The following is a 20,607-nucleotide window of genomic DNA, read 5'->3' as shown; positions in this document are numbered from 1 at the left end:
CTTAGAAAATTATATATTACGCAGCAATGGAACACATAAAATATTGCAGAAATATAAACACACAAAACACACAAAACAAGAGAGACACAAATATACATGGTTCACCCAGTTTGGTCTATGTCCACCCCGAACAGCCAGTCCTTCCTTTCTATTATCCAATCAAATGAAGAGACACAACCTACAGCAAATCCGCTGTAATATCCTATGTTTTATCTCACAGTCTCACCTTTCTGTTTCTCGCTCACAGAATACACATCTATTTTACAGCCTCAAATACAATACCCTCATACAAAGAGAGGGGTTTCCTTCTAGGGCAAAAAACCATAAACTAAACATAAGTTCTACCATCAGATCATCCGCCTAATGAATGGCCCAAATTGACTAGAAATTACTATACTTTTACAAGGCAATTTTACATTTGTTTTTGGCTTCGGGGGCGCTGCCCCCAAGCCCCCACTGGGGGACCGCTGGCCCCTGGACCCCCCAGTCGGGGGGGGATCGGCCCCCCCATACCCCCCCCATGTGGAGGGGTGTACAAGACTTCCTGGGGTATACATCTGGCTGAAACAAAGACCTTTGGACAATCATGCTCCATACACAACAATCTCCCACAATCATGCTTCATTTGCTGGAGTCCTCTTTGGACCTGGTCGTTTTTCATCTTCATCATCATCCTTGAAGACCAATTGAAACTGAGCATGTTCTCAGTTTCTCCCTAGTTACAACATTTGTTAGCATATCTGCAGGATTCTTGCTAGTGTGTATCTTTTCCAGCTTCAACTCTCCATCTTCCAACACTAATCATATGAAATGGTACTTGAGTTGTATGTGTTTAGTCCTGGAATGAAATGCTGAGTTCTTTGCAAGATGAATGGCACTTTGAATATCATTGTATAATGTGCCCATATCATGCTCCTTACCCAATTCACCCATAAACCTTTGTAACCAAATCATTTCTTTACTAGCCTCTACAGCAGCAACATACTCTGCTTCTGTTGTTGAAATTGCAACAACACTTTGGATTTTTGAAACCCAACTGACAGTTGTTCCTACAACAGTAAATACATATCCTGTAGTGCTCCTCCTATTATCTCTGTCACCTGCCATATCTGCATCAACATATCCTTGTAGGGAGATGTTTGAACCACCAAAGCATAATGCTTTATCTGTGGTACCTTTCAAATATCTAAGAATCCATTTCACTGCCATCCAATGCTCCTTTCCAGGATTGTTCATGTACATGCTTACAACTCCCACTGCATGTGCAATATCAGGCCTTGTGCACACCATTGCATACATTAAGCTTCCAACCGCTGATGCATATGGAACTTTAGACATATAATCCATGTCTTCTTGAGTCTTTGGGCACATTTCCTTGTAAGTTTGAAATGGCTAGCAAAGGGTGTACTAATTGGTTTTGCATTGTGCATGTTAAATCTTTTCAACACCTTTTGTATGTACTCATTCTGAGACAATGTTAATTTACGATTTTTCCTATCTCTAGTTATTCTTATACCAAGGATTTGTTTTGCAGCTCCCAAATCCTTCATTGCAAATGAATTTTCGAATTTTCTTTTGAGCACATTTATTTCCTGCATGTTAGATCCTGCAACAAGCATGTCATCTACATACAATAACAATATAATATAGCTGCCATCATTTTGCTTTTTCAAATGAAGACAATGATCAGAGTGACATCTAGTATAACCTTGTTCAGACATAAACTTGTCAAATTTTAGATACCACTGCCTTGGAGCCTGTTTTAAGCCATACAAGCTCTTCCTCAACCTGCACACTAGCTTCTCCTTCCCTTTCACCTCATATCCTTGTGGCTGCTGCATATATATCTCTTCCTCCAAATCCCCATGGAGAAAGGCTGTCTTTACATCTAACTGCTCAAGATGCAAATCTTCAGCTCCTACAAGACTTAAAATGGTTCTGATTGAAATCATTTTAACAATAGGAGAAAATATTTCATCAAAATCAATACCTTTCTTCTGTGCAAACCCCTTCACCACAAGTCTAGCTTTATACCTCTATTTTCATCCATCTTCTTCCTTCAACTTGTAAACCCATTTATTCTTCAATGTAGTTTTTCATACAGGCAACCTGACTAAATCCCAAGTCTGGCTATGCATTAAGGATTCCATCTCTTCTTCCATGGCTACCTCCCACTTCTTCCTGCTTTCAACCTGCATTGCTTCTTCATAACATTCGGGTTCACCGGAATTAGTCAACAATAAATAATATAATGAAGGAGAGTATCGTTCAGGGGGTCTACTTATCCTCGTAGATCTTCTAACACCACTTTCAGGTGTTTGGGGTGCCTGTTGTTGTTGTGGTGGTTGTTGTTGTTGTGGTTGTTGATTATTATTATTTTCAGGCACCTTTCCTTTTTCAGTGATTTCATCAAGAACTGTGTATTCCTTGTTTTCCTTTTCCTACAACTGATTCTTATACAAGACCTTTTCATTGAATATTACATCTCTGCTCCTAATGATTTTGTGATTTTCGTAATCATATAAGCGATAACCAAAATCATTAACACCATATCCAATAAAGGTACATTTCGTTGACTTTGCCTCAAGCTTTGTTCTATTTTCTTTATCAATATGGACAAAGGCCTCACAACCAAAAGGCTTTAAAATAGAGTAGTTTACCTTTTTACCTGTCCATGCTTCCTTTGGAACACCACCATCCAAGGAACTTGGAGGCCCTCTATTTATTAGATAAACAACAATATCTACAACATTTGCCCAAAACTGTAAAGGCAATCCTGCATGCAATCTCATGCATGTTGCACGCTCCATGATTGTTCTGTTCATCCTTTCTGACACACCATTTTCTTGTGGTGTTCTTGGAACTGCCTTCTCTCTGCGAATTCCATGCTCTGAATAGTACCTATCAAACTCTTTGCTAGAATATTCACCTCCATTGTCTGATCTATGACACTTCAATTTCTTTCATGTCTCAATCTCAACCAAAGCTTTCCATTTCTTGAAAGTATCAAATACATCAGATTTATTCTTAATACAATAAATCCAAGCTTTTCTAGTTGCATCATCAATAAAAGTAACATAATAATGAGAGCCACCGAGAGATGATACCGAAGCAGGTCCCCATACATCTGTATGCACAAGCTCTAATTTTTCATTCTTCTTTTCTTTCCCAACTCTGAGAAATATGACTCTCTTCTGTTTTCCATAAATGCAATTCTCACAGAAGTCCAAATCAACATTCTTCAAACCCGGCAACAAATTCCTTGAGTGAGGAATCTTCATCCCCTTTTCACTCATGTGTCCGAGCCTATGATGCCATAATGCTGCATCTTCTCCTTTGGAAGTTAAAGCATTAACATAGTTAGAAATACCATTGCATAAATACAATGTACCAACCTTTTCGCCTTTTGCTATTACCAGGGCTCCTTTGGTGACCTTCCAAGCTTTATCTGTGAAATTTGTCACACAACCTTTACCGCCTAACTGCCCTGTTGAAATCAGATTTTTCTTTAGATTTGGAACATGCCTTACCTCCTTTAATAGCCATTGGTTTCCATTCTGTTGTTTTACAAGAACCTTACCCATTCCAACAATTTTAGAGGGTTTATCATCACCCAGACGAACTTGTCCAAAATCTCCTTGAACATAGTCATGAAAGTATTTCTTATCAGGTGTGGCATGGAATGAAGCCACTGAATCTACCACCCAGGACTTAGTAATATTTTTGAAAGAAAGAATCAAAGCATCTTGTAACACCTCACCTATCACATTTGCTTCATGATTGTTTTCTTGCTGTGAATCTCCTTCTTTTCCCTTTCAAGATCTATAGTCTTTCTTTAGGTGTCCTTTCTTTCCACATTTCCAGAACACTATCCACGATCTGGACTTGGATCTGCCTTTCCTTGATTTACTGCGATATCCTGAGCTCTTTCCTCTTTCCATTTTTCTTCCTCTAGACTCTGCACTCAAAGCTTTTCCCGATGTCTCACCGGAGCTTTTCCGATGCATTTCCTCACTAAGGATAGCACCGAAAACATCATCAAACTTTAAAGTACTAGATCCAGAAACGGAGTTACTAATGGCCATTACCAAACCATTCCAACTTTCTGGTAATGAGCACAAGAATAACAGAGCTCCAACTTCATCATCAAAGTTTACCCCTACAGAACTTAACTGACTTGTAACTGTATTAAAATCATTTAAATGGTTTGCAACACATCCACCTTCTGACATATTCATATTAAATAACCGTTTCATAAGAAATACCTTGTTTGAGGCCGAGGGTTTTTCATATAGTTTCGACAACGTCTGCATCAAACCCTCTGTCGTGGTTTCCTTCGAAATGTTGAAGGCGACTGATGCAACAAGGCACAACCGTATCGTTCTGAGTGCCTTTCTATCGATAAGGTTCCATTCTACGTCTTTCATACCCGTCGACATCTTTGTTTTTCCGCCCAATGGTAGGCATAGATCTTTCTGATACAAATAATCTTCCATCTGCATCTTCCATAGTGAGAAGTTTTGGCCATTAAATTTCTCGACCCTAAACTTACCATCTTTTGCCATTGCTCCCACTCGAACCAGGAACCCTTGTTTCCTACGATTTTATCAGCCAAATAGACCTTCGGCTCTGATGCCAGTTGTTAGAAAATTATATATTATGGAGCAATTGAACACATAAAATATTGCAGAAATATAAACACAGAAAACGCACAAAACAAGAGAGACACAGATATACGTGGTTCACCCAGTTTGGGCTACGTCCACCCCGAACAGCCAGTCCTTCCTTTCTATTACCCAACAAAATGAAGAGACACAACCTACAGCAAATCCCCTGTAATATCCTCTATTTTCTCTCACAGTCTCACCTCTCTATTTCTCGCTCATAGAATACACATTTATTTTACAGCCTAAAATACAATACCCTCATACAAAGAGACGGGTTGCCTTCTACGGTAAAAAACCCTAAACTAAAAATAAGTTCTACCATCAGATCATCCACCTAATGAACGGCCCAGATTGACTAGAAATTAGTATACTTTCACAAGGCAATTTTACAAGTCCCCCCCGCACCCCCCCGCGTGGAGGGGTGTACAAGACTTCCTGGGGTATACATCGAGTTGAAACAAAGACATTTGAACAATCATGCTCCACACACAATACGTTTTTGAAATCAAATGACTCTCTAGACTTGGTCTGAAATTGATTTATATCATGGTCATCTTGGTCTTCTTGGGTTAGAAATACTTGTTGTTCGCTCTTCAAACCCATCAAGTTTATGTGAGTGTCCTCTATCTTCTCACTAGATGTGGATGCTTCAGCATAGTTTTCATGAAAAGGAGGTCTTATATCATGGTCAGGACTTGCCCTTCCAACGTTTGGGTTCTAATTTTTTCTAAAGTTTGGATTTCTGATAGGATTGTTTTGTTGTCCTTCCCATGGGGCTTTTCTTTCAATAGTTCCCCTTCTATTTTCAAAGTTGAACATACCTTTGATGATTGTGTCCAATTTTTGCTCAAAGGCTGAAGGTTCATCTTTAAAAGTGTTTCTTCTCTCAGCACTTGCTCTATTTCGCTTGGCAATCAGATTTGCCTCCACACGAACAGCTACATTCTGCATGTCTGCTAAGGTTTGAGGGGCTCTTTCCCTTAACTGATAAGCCATGTCTGAATCAAATCCATCAGGGAATTTGTATAAAGAAAGATCAGGTGGAGGTCTAAGGTTTTGTGGAATAGCGTTGGAAACATTGTTAAACCTGGCACAATAGTCTAAGATAGCTTCTTGAGGGCCTCTTTTGATAGTGTCATACTCGGATAATATGTGCAGAGGGTCCTTCTTCTTCTCCCATCTGTTAAGAAATGTTTGGTAAAGGGCCTCTAGGTCAGCTATGGAATTTTCAGGAAGAGCTCTAAACTAGGGCCTTACATCTCCTGTTAAACTTTGGACAAAAATCTTCATTCTTTACACTATTGTCATCTATTTCATAACTCTCAAAATAGTCCTGCATTTTCTTGGTATGTTGCAGGGCTGTGCCAGAACCGGTACCATCAAAATATGTGATTTTGGTTTGATAATCCTCAGGGATAGCCCCTGGATTTGCAGATAACTGTAAAGGTGCATATCTGTTAGCCATATTGACAGGGATAAATGGGATGACTTGAACAGCTGAAACAGCTGTAATAACGGTGGTGGTAGTGGTAGTATGCGCAGTGAATGGAAGTGTGGAAAAGGTGCTTGGAGAAGTGGATGACGAACAAGGTGAAGTAGGGGTTGAATGAAACAGAACTTTAACAGGGGTTGGAAAACAGCTTGGCTGAACTGTTTCAGGACTAGAATCAACAAACTCTTCTTGTTTTTGTTTGCTAAGGTTTCTAGAGATTAAATTGGGATTTTCAAAAAACAGCTGGTAGATTTGGGTCTGGATTTGACATAGTATTACGTGTTTTCTCCTTGGGAGCCAGCTTCTAACTTTTTTTTTGGAATTTTGAATAAGTCCCGACTGGAGTCTTCAATGATGTTATCACTCAGGTTGTCCCTTGGCTCCTTAAGGGATACCGTTGAGGTAACCACAAACCAATCTTTGGGCTACAGGTCCTAGCCTACCCGTAGTCAGAGAGGGCTCTCTCTTTAAAATTTAGCTTTGTTTTGGGTTGATTTTAGGCTAGTTATGGTGTACATGGGTTTTGTTTTGATTTTGGTGGGAGGGATGATGTTTTCAAGCAGATTTGGGATGCATAGTGTGAGAAGTTCAAACCATTGGGCATGGAGTCATGGATTAGGGCTTGCTGTTGCATTTTCTTGGTCACAAGAGGAATACAGAGCAGGATAGATACACATAGAACAATATCAAGCTGGAATAAAGATGGAATGAAGGTCAGAGATGAAAGGCAACTAAGAATCTTTCATTAGCTAACAGAGAGGGAAAGTGAATGAAAGTTTATCTAGGAGCAGTCAAGAATTCCTAAATAACAATCATATGTGAAAGAAACATGGTAAACATGATCATTTAAGTATGCATATTCATAACCATTTCTGAAGAAAACATATAGAAATAACAAGAACTGAGCATAAAGTGCAGTCAAGCAAAGCCTAAGCTATTCTTCTTTCTCGCTATTTAGATGGTAACACAATGGTGGCGTAAACATATATAAACTGTAAACAGAGGTAAGAAAACAATTATTGAGCCATGTAGTAGCACAGGAATTCCACAGTCACTCTTTCGCCATTCAATAACACAACAAACAGTTCTTCATCCAAAGCATTCCAGCAGTCTTTGATTATAGAGCTCTCAAAGTATACAGCGCAAGTCTAGAATGAGGATTATCAACCAACCAACCCTTTAAACAATGAATCAGGGTGGTTTATATCGAGAAAATATCCAAAAATATCTATTACAGCAGATCTTAAACAGATCTGAGGGAAATGAGTTCTTTAATCTAATCTTGTCCTGAAATTAATGCAAGAAGATATCTTTTTGAGTTGCGCTGGAGGCAGCTACATCAAAATGAGATAATATGGTGTCCTTGGTGGCTCCGCGCAGTGTTTCTGCAATAACTGTGCCTTTAGTCTCTTATCTGCACCTCTTAGGTGGTTCTGTTGCTTTTAGGTGGCTTTAATGCGCACTAATATCGATCTGATGAGCTTTGAATGGCCTTTACTGCTTCTTTGACTTGGATGGAGGCCTTTAATGTTCACCTGCTTTGATATTGCCAATCTGATACTCTTTGCTGCTCCACTGATGCTCTTTAATTGAATCTGGGCTTTATCTTTCCTCTGATACTCTTTAACACTTGAATTAGGACACTTTCTCTCACTTGATATGCTTGAAACTGTCAAATCGCCCCTATTCTACCTTTTCAAGGCAAAAATAACTGCTGCAAATGCTTTTTGTGGCCTCTAGAAGGCTATTGGCACTGGTCGATTGAATATGAACATACATGAAGAAATTCTGTCAAATAGTGGCGAGGAATGCAACCTGATAACTGTGCTGGGCTGAGGCTGGGTTTTAATTTGCATTTTTTGGGCCTGCTTCCCTGGTGCTTCGCTGAGTCACTGCTTTGTTATCCTGCTCTCGGTATGCATACTTGGCCCTTTTATAAAATTTCCATACTCATATCTTGACTCTCTCTGCCTGTAGTCTTTTCTTTAGTTCTCTGTTTCTAGCGTTGCCTCTTGAAAATTTTTGTGTTTTGTAGGTAGTCGAGCAATAAGAAGCTCTCCATTTTGAGTAATTTTTAGTGCCTCTATTTCTCGTTTCAGGCATTCTTTGACGCGATTCTCGCCCTTTATGCCTTTTTTGTGATGACGTTAGCATGACGTCATCAGCGGGTCCCAGGTATGGCAGGGTGACGTGGCAGTGACATCAGCGGAGGACAGGTGGCGAATGACATGGCAGTACGGCAGAGTGACGTGGAAGAGGAGACGATGGCAGGGTGGGGATGCTGACAGATGAGCTGGCGGTGACACAAAGGAGCGGTGGGTTGGCGCGGAGGTGACGTGAGCGGCGATGTAGCATAGTCGTCGGGGGCGGAGAGACAGAATGCAGTTTATGGTTTTATCGGACCGCCTTCTGTACGGGGGCAATATTTGTTGGAGCCCGCCCAATACAATCAAAACAGGACACCTGTCTTTTGTACGACGAAGAAACTGCTATGTTATCGGAAGCTAACAGTCGAACATCTGGGTGGCTCTGAAATCGCTGAGGGCCGTCGGATGGAGAGGGCCCAATCCGACAGTGGTCGGAACTGTGAGTTCGCAGGATTTTAACATACAGGCTCGTTGGGACTCGGGGGCCCGCCCGAATATTAAATTAATATTGCGCAACGGGAGCTTTCAAACTTTGGTTAACGCAGAATTGTGGGTTTCTACGCGGACATAGAAAAATAATTTAATGTCTAACAAAGCCTTTAGACACCAATTATATAAAACGAAAGGGGAGGGATAAAATGGGAAAAATACAAGGGTAGAGGGGTAGGTATAGGTTATTAATCCGACCAGAGGTTAGATTAATCCCAGGGTTAGGACGCAGATGGGTTAATAGTAGCCCCAGATGGAATATCATTTCCCAAAACTATATATACATAGATATAATGCTATAAGGTGGGATATTAAATATATTTTTGGTGCTTTTTACATAGTTTTTGTAGCAATAGGGATGGGAAAGTAGTTAGGGAGCCACATAATAGAATTAGGAGTTAATATGAGTTTGTGAGGTGAAGTGTAGGGGAGAGGCTAAGTTTGTGGACTGAAACTTAAACATAAGAAGTGAATGGAATGTGGAGAAAGGAATTTTACACAAGAAATGTGGTTTCTTTTCATTGAAGAACGTCAAAGTTTGACTTAGTATTTTACAAAAATGAAGTGATAACAGGATTGGTTGGGCAGATCCCAAGGTCCTCAAGGGGATGTTAGTGAGAAACTTTGGGGGGGGGGGTGAAAGGGAGTTAGACATGCTTCCATAGTTCTGCCATCAAAACAACTGCTTTGGCACTTTTGTCACTGATGAGATGAGCTCTCCTTTGATAAGACAAAACCGATCAAAACCTTGCTTCTGCAACCTTAAACTACCTACCCAGCCTAATACACCTAACAATTTTTCTTCCTTTTGAGTGGGTGCACTTAGACTTGCAGACCCTGATTATCTTCTCTTCTTTTGACTGTCCTTCTATCTAAATGTACCCTTATCTCTTCCAAGGGCCCAGATTAAGCAGTTGGGCTCCTTCATTTCTCTACCTAGCTACTCATCTGCCAAGCTTAAGTTGTTTGGACAGATATTCATTCTCTATCTTCTAAAACAAGCAATTTAAACCTAGGGGAGGCAAGATTAAGTTGTTTGGCTTTCCCTTAATTGTAAAACTCTTCAAAAATGGTATGATTCTTCAAAATGGAACTTCTCGGAAATATGGAACCTTGTATCATGAAAAGATGACATATTTGGCATGTAAAACAGTTAATCATGAAATATGAAACCTATTGCAATAGGAGGCTAATAGTTTTGATGTTACATTTCATTCCTGAAAGTTTCATGGAGTCTTGGGAAGTGGCCTAAGTCCTGGCCCTGAAAATGTGGCACATAATCTGGGGTCGTGTTGTGGTCACCAACAACCCCCCTCTTTGTTTGATATTAGTAATAACGTCAAGCAAAGGGGGACCCTTAGCCAAAAATCCAAAAAATATTTTTGTTTGACAAAAAAAATCTTTTGTATCAACCCCCTAAGAGCTATATCGCGTCGCAATGGAAAAAAGAGCGCTTGCCCAAAGCGCACAAACACACTAAAAACGAGCGACGCGAGAACTCATCGCGTCGCGTGCATCAAAAGCGCTCAAAAGAGGAGAACCTAAAGGAAGGCCGACGGCCGAGATGCGACGTCGCACGTCGCAATGTCGCATGAGCAGCACGAAGTGACAAAGCAAAAACCTTGCGATCTTGCGATATTGCGATATGCGATCTGCGACCATGCAAAGCTGCGATCTGCGACCTATGGTTTGCGACGAATGAAACTGTTAATTGCTGCGACGCCAACTATTTACATCGCAATTTTCAAGACTGCGATGCAAATCGCAGAAATCATTCGTCGCAGGCATTCCTCAGCATGATCTGTGAGCCCAAAATTAGGCGCGCACCTTACGGGAAATTAATGACCGCATGCTTGAGTATCCAGAAATGATTGCATCGCATTTATCGAAGAGTCAAGTCATGATGAATGTCAGAATTACGCATTCATTAGAATTTAATGCTTTCATGTCAATCTTTTCGTCATTTCCCTTCTTCTTTGTGTAAACTGCAAGACATGCTACTGATATAAATCTATATGCAGGAAACATCTAAGGGAAGAGCGCCGATTAGACAACAGAGAGAAGATGCCTCCGCAATTGGATGCCGCATGCAGCAGAACCGCGGATTCCAGAATATCGCCCAACAGGAACTGATGAAAATACACTGTCCAAGACTCAGAGTCAAAGGCGCACAAAAGCAGCGTGTTTACAAAAGATCCTGAAGCTCAGACTTGGTAAAGCAGAGAAAGAAGCGCAAGAGAAGGAAGACGCTCCAGAAAAACCTGGAACAAAGAACGGAAACAATTCTCGAAATAGGGGATTGTCCATACAGCGCGACTTCTAACTCATTGAGTCATTCGCACGACCGGAAACCGAAATAGCAACAACAAAATCAGTTCGAGAAGAAACTGGGTTGTGCTAAGTGTGCGCACAGCGAATACACCCAGCCAGAGAAAGGTTTTCGAAAGTATCTTCTAGCCTGTCAGAAAGAGGTGCCATCTCTTGTTATTTCTAATTTTCAAGCTCGAACAAAAGGAAAGAACAACCAGCCGACTCTTTTAGGGCGAACAACGCATTGCTTACGGCACTAAAGAATAGATACAGAAACGGTTAGAAATTAGATTTGAGTTTTAGAAATAAATTTGCTTTTAGTAAAAGGGCGGTCATTTGAAGCTGTTCCCTCAATTTGTGTAATTAAAATTAGCCAGTTAGTAGTATTTAACCCTTCTCGTTGCATTGGAGAAGGGTCCGGAAATTTGTCAAAAAACTTGTCCTCAGAACATGCACTTTTGCACCCTCGGAGGGGGTTTTTAATGAATGGACGGATCAAGATTTATTTATGTTTGCATTTTAATACCTGCTACTGATGTTGCACTTCTATACTCTTAGTAGGCATTAGAAGTAAGTAGAAATAGATCATTATTGCTTCAGGTCTGTGAGTATAAAGTCAGTCATAAATGGTACTTTTATCTCTTGATGAGTTTCTGCTTGCATACTTAGAGTAATATACAGCTGATGTTGTTTATATGTTAACGTATGAATGAGTGGACTACCATTTGGCACTTTTGTATGGTGGAGTCATTGATTTGTGCTTAATACATGAATAACTGATTATACGATATGCTGTTCACAATCGTTCTGCTTAACTTTTTATGCAGGATGGTTCATCTTAATTGATTTATATTCTCATAATAGCTGAATAATCTTCATTACCAGTTATTGTGTGAAACCTTTCTAGATCGCATAATGGAAAAAGTTCTATCCCGGGTTAGCGTAGATTAGATGTGTTATTCTTTATAGATTAAAATAGTATAAAATTCACTCTCAGAGTTCAGAACTAGATTAGCTTAGAAATAATTCTATATTTTCATTATCATATTCTACACACACACACACATCACTAAACTCTACACACACACACCCCCCTTAGAACGGGAAGCTGGTCCCGTTATCCCCAGTCCGACCCGCTACACCAAACGGACATAAAGCCGCCAACCAGGTTCCCGACCGAGTGAGTATCCCCCTTGTTGTTGACCCGATTTCAGGGCCCTCAACATATTTGGCGCTAGAAGGAGGGCCCAAACTATGAATGGCACCCAAAGAAATATCTAAATACCATTCTGAGAGTAATACACCCTCATCAACTCCCTCGACTTCTCCAACATGGTTAAATCCGGAATTTGAAGTCGCTCGAGTATCTACCACTGCTACATATTTGAATATATCAGACCAATCTATCATTGAACCCCCTGAAATTCGGACTTTGGTTCGTAAACTCCAGGGATTTTCTATTTTTAACCAGAAGTCTGATAAATCTAAAAGCAGCATGACTTCGCAGTATAACCCTGCTCATCCCCTTACCAGATCAAAGAGTGAGAAATTTGGCATACAACCAAGTGAACTCCCTCTCCCTACCAGGAAAAGAGCAAGGAAAACACCACCAGAGTCTGGCAGTCAGACTCCTTCATCCACTTCGTCCATATCAACTCCCTCACCGCGAAGTCAACCACCCACTCTTTCACTCCAACTCACTCACCCATCTTCTACAAACTTCCTCTTCAAACATCAAAGATCTTAATATCTTCATCTTCTCAGCATCAGAATTCATCTTCTACACATCCATTAACTAGCAGCTCAACGATGGCCCAGTCTCCATGGAACAATCCTGGGGCGGTTTTAATGCCTCCACCCCTGAGCCCTATACCGGCCCATCCTGAGAAATGGCTGCCTAAATTCAATCCGGAAGCAGGCATGCTAGCCGAGGAACATATCAATAATTTCATGCTTTCTGTTAATCTCAACGGAGTCACTAACGAAGACGTTGTTGTCCAGCTGTTCCCTTATACAATGCAAGGAACAGCCGGGTCATGGTACTTTTCGTTACCTTCCGGATCCATCACTAGCTGGGACATTTTTCAAAGTCAGTTCCTCACCAAGTTTAGTGATGACAGATCCACGACGACATTGATCAGTGACCTATCTAATCTTAAGGCTGAGGCTAGAGAACCCATTAAAGATTTTAACTTACGGTTCAATAAGATCCTCAACAAAATCCCCGCTACCTCACAACCCAGCGAGGAAGTAAGATGTGAATGGTACATCACGGCTTTACCTCCAAACTTGGCTATCTTCGTAGATAGGGCAAACAAGACCACCTTAGTTGAAAACTTGACAGAAGCGTTAGCAGTCGAAAAATGCGTGGTAGCCCTAGAAAAGAGATCTGCTATAGAAGAACGCAAATCTAAGAAGATCTCTTTCAAAGAAGACACCAAGAAGAAGCAAACGAAAGATCCTTTCGATTTGGAAGGATTACAAAAAGTGTTGAAAACCATGTCAAATGAGATGATTGATATTAAGAAACAAGTAGCAGAGACTTCTTCGAAAAAGCCCTTTAGGACTTTTAAAAGAAATCCTCCCATGGAGGTAAGACCACCTAGTGTTGTCTCAAACGTTGAATCTGAAGAAGATGAAGAAGAAGAGAATACCACTGAAGGGCAGACCGACGAGGAAGAGGTCGTAGAACTACAAGGAATGTGGGACTTCATCCTCCCACAAGAAGAGGATCAAGAAGCATTTCCTGTTAGCACGAGAAGCAAAAATCAACTTGATCCTCCCATAACTACCCCAAAACAAAAGGGCGCAAGCCCTGCAACAAAAGAAAAGGTCGCAACAAAAAAGACAACTGCTAAAGCGACCCATATTAGCCCAGTCCAATCTAATCAAACACCTCCATCACGAACACTAATAGTGTTGGATGAAATGGAGTATAACATCATTGATGACATGAAGAAGACTAGGGCTAATATCACTCTGTATGAATTGAGTAAATTGAAACACCAGCAGAAAATAATGATGAAAGAATTACATGTTGTGCCTACTACATCTTTACCTACAGCGGTAGCTTCCCACAATCTGGGAAGGCCTCCAACCAACACGATCAATAAAATTGATCCAAATGACATCGCCTTGATTGGAGGAAGATCAAGATCTCATACTCCTCCTTTTCTTCTCACATATGAAATCTTCAACAAAAACGTGCACAATTGCTTGGTTGATTCTGGTGCTTCAACGAATATTTTACCCAGGTCAATATGTGCTAAATTGAATGTGCAACCTTAAAAATCTGCAGTACGCATAGTTCAACTTGATCGATCCCAAGTCGAAGTGATTGGTGAAATCAATCAGGTGACCATAAGATTGTCGTCTAACCCGAAAGTGTGTCAGGTTATCGACATTCTAGTAGCTGATATCCCTGAGTTCTATGGTTTGATTCTTAGCAGGGATTGGTCGGAAAAACTCCACGGATATTTTTCAACCGATTGGTCGCACATGTGGTTACCATACAATGGTAAACCAAATCAGATAAAGGTTGAACGAGAGTTGCACCAAAAATACATAGTGACAGAACTGGAAGGAGAAAATGAGGCCATAACGTACAATAGCAGCATTGTAGGCAATTACGCAATAGATTCTTTCCTAGGTAATTTCAATGCTCATATTTCACCATACTTAGAGAATTCAGTTGTATCCCAAGTTGAAAATTTCTCACAAACTGATGACTCAAAATGTTTTAGTTTTTTAGATAATTCTGTAAATACATCTTTATTTTGGAAATTATATTTTGACGGATCTAAATCAAATGAGGGAGCAGGAGCAGGATGTGTTCTGATTAACCCAGACGGGAACAAGATTATGCTCACATGCAGACTTGAGTTCGATTGCACGAACAACACAATGGAGTACGAAGCCTTGGTCCAAGGCCTATACAAAGCAATCAGATTGAACGTTAAGTATCTTCAAGTCTTTGGAGATTCGGAGATCGTTGTAAAACAGGTACGTAACACCATACATTGCCTGTCAAGTCATTTAAAGCATTATCAATCATTAGTTCAAGATCTCACTGCACATTTCGTAGCATTCAACATCTCGTCAATTCCAAGAATTCAAAACGCGAGCGCAGACCTGTTAGCTAACGTAGCCTCTAGACTTATCCCTTCTAAAGATTTTAGTCCTGATAGGTTTTCAATAGAATTGATCTTTAAACCATCCATCCCTGACAATATCACCAATTGGAGAGTGTTCAACGACGATCCTGACATCGTAAATTTCCTTACTTCTGAAGGATCCTACTCAAATCAGATAATTGACGAAGACCATCATGATCATCAAATACAACAAAATAGCTCTGACAATGCTATACCGAAATCGGTGGTCAAGCTAGAAAATCTATATGATTTGAAAAGTCGGTTTAAAAGGTCCGCCAATGCTAAACTTTGCAGTTCTACCCTGAACTATGAATTAGTAAACCTAGGGACAGATCAGAAGCCACAGAACATTAACCTAGGCCAGGGCCTAGCCCCTGAAGAAAAATCAGCATATATCCGTCTTCTGAGACAATACAAAAACGTTTTTGCCTGGAATTACGATGAGCTGAAGACTTACAACACTTCTATCATTCAACATGTTATCCCTATGATTGACAATGAAAAACCTGTCCAGCAGAAGCTCAGAAAAATACACCCTAACCTAGAAAATCAGATAAAAACTGAGCTTAATAAGTTGTTGAGAGCCAGAATAATCTTCCCCGTCAGGCATTCTAAATGGGTATCCAATATGGTGCCCGTTAGGAAGAAAAACGGAGACATTAGAATCTATATTGATTTTCGAAATCTCAACAAAGCCTGTCAGAAAGATAACTTTCCTCTCCCACCTATGGAGCAAATTCTACAGGCAGTAACAGGCTCAGAATTAATGTCATTCCTGGATGGATTCTCAGGATACAATCAAGTACTGGTGCATCCCAATGATCAGTTAAAGACTACGTTCCGAACCAAATGGGGCACTTATGCATATCGGAAGATGCCATTTGGTCTGATCAATGCCGGAGCTACCTTTCAGAGAGCCATGGACATCGCGTTTAAAGGGTTAGTCAATAAATCAGTAGTGATTTACCTAGATGATATAACAGTGTACTCCAAAAATCGAAACAACCACCTCAAAGATTTGAAGCAAATCTTTCAAAGATGCTTGAGGTATGGGATTTCGCTCAACCCAAAGAAATATTTCTTTGCGTTAAGCGAAGGGAAATTGCTCGGATTCATAGTGTCGAAATCCGGTATTCACATAGAACCCGACAGAATCAAGGAAATTTCCGAAATATCCATACCTCATAACAAGAAAGCCATGCAATCCTTACTTGGACAGATCAATTTTGTCAAAAGATTTGTCCCAGATTTTTCACGTATTATTTCTCCCTTACAAAATATGATAAAAAAGAATTCAACTTTCAAATGGGGTCTAGATGAGCACGAAGCCTTTAACTTAATCAAACAAGCTATCATCAATGCTCCATCTTTGGCCACCCCAAATTTTTCAGAATCTTTCATCTTATACACTTTTGCCTCAGAGAAATCCTATGCCGCGATTTTGACCCAAGCAAATCAAGAGAAAGCGGAAGCTCCAATTGCATTCTTTTGCTCGAACTTACAAGGTGCTGAAATTAATTACTCAGACGTAGAGAAACAAGTATATGTTGTTTTCAAAGCAATCAAATATTTCAGACCTTTCTTGCTTAAAGCCCACACCAAAGTCGTAGTGCCGTTTCCAGCGGTAAGGAACCTTTTGGTGCAGAAAGACGTGGGTGAGAAGAGAGCTAATTGGATTACCGCTTTACAAGAATATGATCTTGAGATCAAACCAGCAAACATCGTAAGAGGTCAAGGCTTCTACAAGATGTTAGCTGGAGCATCGCAAATCCCAGAGAACTCATCTGAAGAGGTACAAGCATATGAGGTAAGCCTAAACGATGCAGAATCATTATATGCTGACACCATTTATTTTCTTAAGAACGGGTATGCTCCATCACATCTGGATCATACCAAGAAAAGAGCTCTGAGATTAAAAGCTAAACAATACCAGCTCATAAATGATGTCCTGTTTAAGAAGAATTACGATTCTGTACTCCTTAGGTGTCTTGAGAAAACTGAAGCCGAAAAGGTTTTGCAGGAACTTCACAATGGACCAGCAGGTGGACACTATGCCGGAGATGCGACTGCACACAAAATCTTGCGTGCAGGATATTATTGGCCCACGTTGTTCAAAGACTCATTCAATCACGTAAGGAAATGCCAAGTCTGCCAGACTACTGCAGGAAAACAAAGGAAACCATCCATGCCGCTACAACCGGTCAACATCGACCAACCATTCAGTCAATGGGGCCTGGACATAATAGGTGAGATCGTTCCTCACTCTTCTAAGCAGCATAAGTATATCCTTACGGCAACTGATTATTTTACCAAATGGGTAGAAGCAGTTCCTCTCAAGACAGTTCATTCTGAAAACATTATTGAGTTCATAGACCAATTTATCATAACTAGGTTTGGATTGCCAACGGCCTTAATGTTTGATAACGCTTCATATTTTTCTGGAAATGCTATGACTGAGTTTGCGCTTAAAAGAGGGTTTAAACTGAAATATTCTGCCAACTACTATCCGCAAGGTAATGGATTGGCTGAATCAACAAACAAGAACCTAATCAGAATTATCAAAAGAACAGTTGACCAAAACCAAAGGAATTGGCACAAAGTGCTGGTAAATGCTTTATGGGCTGATAGAATCACAAAGAAAGCTTCAATCGGCACTTCTCCCTTTAATTTAGTTTATGGGAGGGAAGTGGTTCTTCCGACTCACTTAGTCATTCCCTCTTTGTCTTTAGTGCAATACATCGATGAAGTACCTACTTCCTCATTACAATTAAGACAAATGGAAATAATCAAACTAGAAGAACAAAGAGAACAAGCTAGCAAAACCCATGCTCATCACCAAGCGCTAATAAAATCTTCTTTTGACTCAAGCATCATAACCAGAAAAAACTTTCAGATGGGTGATTTAGTTTTGAAATGGGATAAGGCTCATGAAGAAAAGGGCAAACATACGAAATTTCAGAAGCTGTGGCTTGGCCCTTTTTAGATTGTGGAAGTCGTAGGCCCATCTACATTCGTATTGCAGGATCTGGCAGGAAGGAGAGATTCTTTACCTATCAATGGACTGATTCTTAAATTATATTTTCCATAGAAGAGAAATCTTCTAATTTTTGTAGGATAGATTTAGTTTTTAGTTTTTATTTTTGTTTTGCTTTTCCCTTTTGAATAAAACCCGTTGTAGATGATCATTTAAAAAGGATTCATGAAAGAGAACGCCAATTCTCTATCAGATTTTGATTTCGCTTGTACAAATAGCAGAATTTTTGAAAAATCTGAATTTTATTATTGACAAATAGAGTTAACTTCACTTTGATTACGATACTCATTTCAACCTCTAAAAAACTTTGACAAAAGCAACCTTTGGTAAAAAAATTGTTTTGTATCAGCACCATGAAGGGTATCATCAATAATAAAATAAGCATTCTCTGCAAAGCTGTTGTTTTCAAAAACTCTATTATTGTCATCCAGAGCTTTCTTAAGGAAAAACAATGACTTCCTCCCTGCAAAAAGGAAACTACAGCATCCAGAGAAACATTCCAAGAAAAACACTATATCTCAAAGAATAAGAGGTCTCATCACGAGCCGGCTTATCATGATCACAGATATTATAACTTGCTGACTTTGCCAATACTGTCTATCAAAACAGGGCAACGACTTAAGATTGTTGCAATCCAAAGACAAGAGGTCTCATCACGAGCCGGCTTGTTCAGCACAAGTGTAAATCAGGTGAATGACTGTGTCATAATTTGGCCACCAAACCAAGACATTGTTCTTCAGAGAATAAAAAAGGAAAAGTGTGTTAAAAAGGATTTTTCTCTGGAATGTTGCGAGTAACCTCAAAGCAGGAAAAAGGATCATTGCTGGATAATATGGTAACCCTGTCGAGGCTATGGATGCTTGCGGGCAGCAGAGGCTCTACCTATGACAAATGAGCATACTTTTAAGCCAGTATGTAGAGAAGACCTTATTTTATCTTTTATCAAGACCAAGTAATGTCTGATGCAAGTGCAAGAAGAAACCTGAGGAAGCAAGAAATTGAGATATAAAACAGGTTGAGACAAAATATCGTCGACAAGGTGAGGGGTAATCTACTCTATCTGTCCATAACAAAATTTAGACATATAAAAATTTTTGTTGTTTCGGAAGTGAACGGTCAATAATGCAGAGATAACTGGTTCTTCACAGTGAATCGCCATTGTTGTGGTCACCAACAACCCCCCTCTTTGTTTTATATTAGTAATAACGTCAAGCAAAGGGGGACCCTTAGCCAAAAATCCAAAAACTATTTTTGTTTGAAAAAAAAAATCTTTTGTATCAACCCCCTAAGAGCTATATCGCGTCGCAATGGAAAAAAGAGCGCTTGCCCAAAGCGCACAAACACACTGAAAACGAGCAACGCGAGAACTCATCGCGTCATGTGCATCAAAAGCGCTCAAAAGCTCAAAAGAGGAGAACCTAAAGGAAGGCCGACGGCCGATATGCAACGTCGCACGTCGCAATGTCACATGAGCAGCACGAAGTGACAAAGCAAAAACCTTGCGATCTTGCGATATTGCGATATGCGATCTGCGACCATGCAAAGCTGCGATCTGCGACCTATGGTTTGCGACGAATGAAACTGTCAACTGCAGCGACGCCACCTATTTACATTGCAATTTTCAAGACTGCGATGCAAATCGCAGAAATCATTCGTCGCAGGCATTCCTCAGCATGATCTGTGAGCCTAAAATTAGGCACGCACCTTACGGGAAATTAATGACCGCATGCTTGAGTATCCAGAAATGATTGCATCGCATTTATCGAAGGGTCAAGTCATGATGAATGTCAGAATTACGCATTCATTAGAATTTAATGCTTTCATGTCAATCTTTTCGTCATTTCCCTTCTTCTTTGCGTAAACTGCAAGACATGCTACTGATATAAATCTATATGTAGCAAACATCTAGGGGAAGAGCGCCGATTAGACAACAGAGAGAAGATGCCTCCGCAATTCGATGCCGCATGCAGCAGAACTGCGGATTCCAGAATATCGACCAACAGGCACTGATGAAAATACACTGTCCAAGACTCAGAGTCAAACGCGCAGAAAAGCAGTGTGTTTACAAAAGATCCTGAAGCTCAGACTTGGTAAAGCATAGAAAGAAGCGCAAGAGAAGGAAGACGCTCCAGAAAAGCCTGGAACAAAGAACGGAAACAATTCTTGAAACAGGGGATTGTCCATACAGCGCGACTTCTAACTCATTGAGTCATTCGCACGACCGGAAACCGAAATAGCAACAGCAAAATCAGTTCGAGAAGAAACTGGGTTGTGCTAAGTGTGCGCACAGTGAATACACCCAGCCAGAGAAAGG

The sequence above is a fragment of the Pinus tabuliformis genome, chromosome 2_1, assembly GCF_031772625.1.
Source record: "Pinus tabuliformis cultivar Carrire ecotype Pingquan chromosome 2_1, CPIR1, whole genome shotgun sequence".
NCBI classification, from domain to species: domain Eukaryota; kingdom Viridiplantae; phylum Streptophyta; class Pinopsida; order Pinales; family Pinaceae; genus Pinus; species Pinus tabuliformis.
This window is presented reverse-complemented; position numbering follows the sequence as displayed.